The sequence below is a fragment of the Cervus elaphus genome, chromosome 7 (assembly GCF_910594005.1).
Source record: "Cervus elaphus chromosome 7, mCerEla1.1, whole genome shotgun sequence".
NCBI classification, from domain to species: Eukaryota; Metazoa; Chordata; class Mammalia; order Artiodactyla; family Cervidae; genus Cervus; species Cervus elaphus.
Window position 1 is genome coordinate 16,640,118 of NC_057821.1, and position 6,000 is coordinate 16,646,117.

The 6,000-nt window shown below is 59.9% G+C and overlaps 1 protein-coding gene across 1 annotated transcript in view; it reads right to left on the reverse strand.

Moving 5' to 3' along the window:
• Positions 1-5,529, reverse strand: part of TFEB (transcription factor EB) — a 48,067-nt gene extending 42,538 nt beyond the window's left edge. Inside the window, exon 1 of the mRNA XM_043907431.1 lies at positions 5,254-5,529. The gene's annotated coding sequence lies outside the window, so the exon portion shown is untranslated. The remainder of the gene's footprint in view (positions 1-5,253) is intronic.
• Positions 5,530-6,000: the final 471 nt, after the last annotated feature.

Below are 6,000 nucleotides of genomic sequence, written 5' to 3' on the forward strand. Positions count from 1 at the left end.
CATTAGCATCACCTGAAAATGTGCCAGAATTGTAAATTCTAGACCTATAGGAATTTGAAGACCCACTCAATGAGAAACCCTGGGCAGGGGTGGGGGACAGTAAACTGTTCTAACAATCCTGATTCCGACGCCCACCTGACTTAAGAACCCCTGTCTGAGAGACAGGGCATCAAAATCATCATACATTTAAAAAATATATATTGATGCCTAAGCCTCTCCCCAAAGACTCAGGTGCAATGGTATTTTTTAAGAGCTCCCCAGGTCATCCTAATACCCAGCCAGAAGTGCAGTCAGATGGAGCAATTCCCTGGAAGGGTATGCCTACAGGGACAGAGGATTTGCCTACAGGGAGGGAAGCAGAGGAGAGACTGTCAAGAGAAGGGACCAGCATGAACAAGGCCTAGGAGGAGGGAATATGGTCCTTGGGTTTCCAGAGAGCCTGTTGGAATTCCTGGATTAATCTCATGGCATCCCATTTGACTGTGGGACCCCACTGTGTAGACAGGAGCCTAGAAGGCGGCCTGGCCCCCAGGAAGAAGGACAAGGGTGGGGATGGCCGGAGCTCACTTTTCTTCCTCCTTAAGAGACAGTAAAGAAAGCTGATGATGACTCTGCCTCTTGCTTCTGCCCCCTTGGTTGCCACCTGCTCTCACCCATTGCTCCATAGGCAACAAAGCACTTCCTGTGGGCATGATGATAAGTCCCAGATTCAGCCTTACGGCCGAGATCTTATCTCTGCCTTGGTGACACTGCAGACAAGACCCGTATGTATCTCTGGTGCAGAGTGCAGGAGGGCCAGGCAACACAAGGGCAAGGGAGGGCCTCTGGTCAGGAGTCAGTAATAAGTGACCGGGCCCAATGCACTCCAAGAAGTCCCAAGGGGCAGGGCAGGGCAGAGGTGGTCGAGATGCTGCAGGCCTGATCAGATCTGCCATGCTGTCGGCTGTGGCGACCAGGCTGGGTGTGGTACCACAGGGAGTGCCGGGGACTGTGGCCACGGAGTCTGCAAAGCCCCACTAAAGGCATTTTGCTTGAGGATCTTAGACCCACGAGGGAGGCCTGTTTGCAACCCACAGGTCTTTATTTCTCCCCTAGAGCTCTCTATGACTACCTCCTCACCTGGAAATGAGAAATAAAGAAGTTAAAGGAGTTAATTATGATAACGTGTTTTTGAGCACAGCAGGGCTCTAGGTGCGGTAAAGGCAGCGAGCACCAACACACTCAGCCCTCCTGGCAGCAGTGTGTGTGGGCACTACCATACTCCCCGCTTTCTAGGTGTGGAAACAGAGCACAGTGCGGGGGAGCGGCTGGCCCAGGGCCACACAGCTAGCCAGTGGCAGAGCTGAGATTCCACACCAGGCGGCCTGGCCCTGGAGCCCATGCTCTCGACCACCACCCGACTCGGCGACACTTAGCCCCGCGCTCAGTACCTGGTGGCAATGGCTCTGTCCCAAGAAAAACTGGCTGATGGCTCCACGGGAGCCAGCTTATAGTGAAAGCGCTACGGGGTGGACTTGGGCAGCCCCCCACCTGCCCCGCACCTCACACCCCACCCTTTCTGAAGCACCTCCTGTCTGGGTGCTTTGGCCAAAGATGGGCAGAGGTTCATGCTGGAGGGGACCCCACCGGTGATAGAGGCTCACAGATATGGAAACAGAGGCTAAGGGAGATGGACTGGCCGCAGCCACATGGCCTGTCAACACGGGGTCTCCTGGGTTCTTCTCAGGACTTTTGCTGCCGTCGGTTCTCATCCAAGAGATGAGATGAGCCGGCTGTTTCTCCTCACCTGATTAAACAAGTGCCTACTGAGGGCTGCACCATAAGGGCATGTTTGAGGTAGCCAAGGAGACCCAGGAAGCCTTGTCTGAACCCATCTCCTCCCCCAGCCAGGCCCGAGAGTTCTCTCCAGGGGCCCTTCAGTCACCTGGGTCAGCAGCTCAGAAGAGCAGCCAGGAGACAGGTGTGCCCTGGAGAAGGGGCTTCAGCAAGTCCCATCACTGCTGAGAGCAGGAGACCCCGATGGGGAAAAGAAGGTTCCTGTCACACCTCATTAAGGGAGAACTGCTGGGAGCCCTGAAGTGGTCTTCTGCAGGGACTGAGAACATGGATTTGGGACTCGGTTGGGCCTGGGTTAGAATCCCTACCATTTCCAGGCTGTGTGACTTCAGGCAACCTGCTTAACTTCTCTGAATCAGCATAACGAAAATAATAATTCCTACCTCATTCTGAAGAGTAAATACACAATAAATGTTGGCAACTGTAGTTTATGACTAAATTTTCTTACAATACTGCTCTAGCATAGAGTAGATGCATATTCTATTAATATTACTTTTACATGCTCATAGACATGCATGTACACAATTCATTCACATACATGTATCTAGATGCCCATGATCTCATAACCACACACACAAACTCCCATCAATCACACACACCCCACACTGAGATACCGAGCAGCATCTGGACTCACCATGTACCAGGCACCTCACTCCTCACAGCTGCCTGTGACGTGTGTGCATTTTTACCTCTCTTTTCAGACATGGATACATACATCATATGCAAAAACACCCACTGTGTCCTGGGATGTGGACACTGCTGGCAGCTGTGGGAACCCTGAACCCCCCTCCCCCTCTGTATCAGAGGAGGCCAACCCAATTTCCACGGTCATCTCCAGGGCAGCCCCAAGCTGGGCCCCAAGTGCTGACTGCCCTCCATCCCTAGGACAAAGGCTCAACCTGGCTTGCATGCCAGCTGCGGTTGGGGAAACCCCAGTTGCCGGCAGAAACCAAGTCGACTTTGAAAAGGAAGAGACAGAAGCCAGGGGGTGGCGAGGCCACTCCCTGTGGGGGCAGGTGCTAAGTAACTCTATAAACTCCGGCTAATGATGCAATTACAACCATAAACAGAGGCCGGGGAGGGATGGGGCCAGAAACCAGACCCTCAAAGGGCAGCCAGGCTTGAGGGGTGGGAAGCCCCTCCCACCTGCTTTCCAGCTGAGGCGGAAGGGAGGCCTCACTGGCCCTGGGGTGAGTGCTGGGGACCCCCATCATCCCTGAGCACTGGATGGGCTCCTGCGTGCCCTGGCCCAACCTCCTACCCACCTCCGACTGTGAGTTACCAGGCCATCAGCCCTCAGAAGCCCAGGGGCTCTCCCGGGATTGAGTGCTCACCAGAGGAGATGCCCCCAACCATTGCACCCTTTCCACAGAACACAGAATCAGGGGACCTGGGCTCCCATTGGGCTGCACCTCAGAGAGCTGAGCTGAGGGCAAAATAGCACTGCTGCTGTAACAGGCCCCGTAAACTGTAAGCAACGTTGGCTGCGCTCCCAGACAAGCAGAGCACACAGTCACCCTAAACAGCTCTTCGTTTCCATTGCCTGGTTCCCGACTCTTCTGCCCCAGAAGCCAGGAGGCAGGCAGAATGAAGGGGCCTGTGTGAGTTGCCATTTTCCCCATGGCTGGGGAAACTGAGGCAAGATCCAGGCACACCTCAAGACTACCAGGTAGGGCTCTGGAGGCAGCCAGCCCTTCCCCCCTGCCTGCCTCTTCTGGCCTGCCTTTAACTCTTGCCGGCTGTCTCTCTCCCAGACTGTGATCTCCCTGAGGGCAGGGCCTGGGGGCCTGTCTCTCAGGCTGGGCATAGAGAAGGCCTCAGAGGGAGCAAGTCTACGAACCAAGAACTGCGTTCTGCGTTGAGGACACCCACACGAAACCAGCCCCCCACCTTCCCCTCCACCCCCAGTTGCCCAAGAGTGCCAGGTCTTGGGCGGGTGGAATCTCAGCCATCAGGGTTCTGAATCCACATCCCAGAGGCGTCACTGGGGACCTACACCAGCCTTGTCCCAATCGGGCTCAACTAAGCAGCCCCTCCCCACTCAAGGGTTAACGATCACAATCACAAGGATTAACTAGCACTTCCCCGGAGAACGCTAAGCCAAAGCGCTCAAGTTTGGTCCAGGAACTGTTTGCGCATAACCACCCCCAGAACACACGCGCGTGAGGTCGACGACAGGGGTGGGCGCGGCATCGGAGAAGGACTCAGCGGTGAGGGGTTGGCCCGATGAGGAGGGGTGGCGGAGCCCAGGGCGGATGAGCCCCGCCTTCGGCGCCCTCCCTCCCCCTGCGAGCCGGGCCGGGGAGCGCCGGGCGGCTGCGGCGCGAACCTGCTCGCGCAACCCTGAGCAGCTCTGGGCAACCGTGCGTGAAGCCAGAACTCCGGGCGGGAGGGAGCCGAGGGGCGGGGATCCGAGCTGGCATCAGCCCGCTCCCTCCGAGAAGGCGAGCGCACTCGCCGCTTCGGCCGAATAGCTGATCGGGGTACCGGGGGGCGGGCGGGGACGGCAGAGAAGTGCTGACTTAGGGGTGGGACAGCCTGGGGTTGGGAGGTGCAGACTCACGGAATCGGGGGAAGGGGGCGTGTTTTCCGGGATTCGGGACCGGGAAGGAGGGGGGATACTCTGGGGGCGGGTAGATGGCTGGGAGCTGCAGGGAAGGCAGAAGGAGTGGTGTGCTCTGGGGTTGGAGTTCCCTAACGTCGTGGAATAATGCAAGGGGGAGAAAAAGACTGCTCTCGGGCACGCCGGGGGACGCGGGTTGGAGCGGCTTCTTCAAGAGACCGAGGGGGAGGAAGGGGCGGGAAGGGAGGGAAGGATGGTACTTCCACCCGCCCCCCACCCAGCAGCCCGGCCCCCGGGGCGTGGCGCCGCTCCGGCCCGCCCACTCCCCGGGACCATCCAGGCAGGGCCTGGCCCCGCCGGACTCGGCCCCCGCACACTCCCTACCTCCCGCGCCCTCCCCCGTGCCACCCGCCGCCCCAGCCGCGTCCGGTGGAGAAGAAGCGGGCGCAGGGCCCACACGCCCTCAAAACTTCTTGCAAGTTCACTCCCACTCCTCCCGCCCCTTCGACTTCCAGCTCCCGGGCCGGGAAGGCCCATGCCCGCCACGGCCCCTCCCGCCTGGTTACATAAGGTCGCGGAGAAGCCGCCCCCCGGCCCGAGCCTGAAGGGAGGGGCTGGAGGGGCTCCCAAGCTCCGCGGGCAGCGCCGCCCCGGCCACGCGCCGGACAAGCCGGGCCGGCTAGACGGACGGCGGGGCGGGCGGCAGTGCGGCGCACACGATCTCGCTCCCCTTTCCAGTCAACACCCCCACCCAGCCACCCACCTGTCTCGCGGACCCACGGGATCGGAGCAGCGGAGCCTGGGTCGGGAGTCCCCGGCCCTCCGCGCACCCCTTGCCCCCCGGTCCCGCTCACCTAGCTATGAAGGTCAATCCGTCCGCCGCCCGCGCCCCGCGACTCCGGCAACTTGTCCCAAGTTCAGGTGTCGGGCCCGAGAGCTGCGCCGGCCGCCCCCTCCCGGGCTCCTCCGGCTCCGCGCCACCGGGGAGGCCCGCCCCCGTCCGCCCTGCCCTCTGCCGTCGGCGCCGCCGCCGCTCCCTACGTCCAGCCCGCGGCCGCCGCCGCCGCTGTCACCGAGCCCCGCGCCCGGCGCCGGGGCTCCTGCTGTCACTCGGCACTCACTTCCCGCCGCGCCCGGCAGAGGGCAGCACCCTACCCCGCGGCCCCGCCCCTCCCGGCTCCGCCCCGCCCCGCCCTACCGTCTGTCTGCCTGCTGCAGAGCCCGCTGGGAAACGTAGTCCTCCCTTCTGGGCGACGGCTCTGCTAGGCACGTCGGGATTTGTAGTCCCACCCTGTGGGCTCAGGCCTGTGCTGGGACTTGGCGTTTAATTTGCTCCATTTGGTTTCTACCCCTTTTGCAAGTTTTCTGTGTTCAGGAAGTAATGTCACGAACCACAGATCATCACAATATACCATGTGGCCTATTTGACCCCAATGAGAGGCGTGCAGTGTGCTGGGTTTCCTGGAGTCTAGGAAAGAGTTAGGGTCCCAGATGGTGTGCTGTTGCCATAGAAACCCCTCTGTGTCAAACGTCATCCTCCTGATTTGGAATGGGGTACCAGACCTGGATCTTGAGCATAAGGGACAAGGTTGATCAGCATG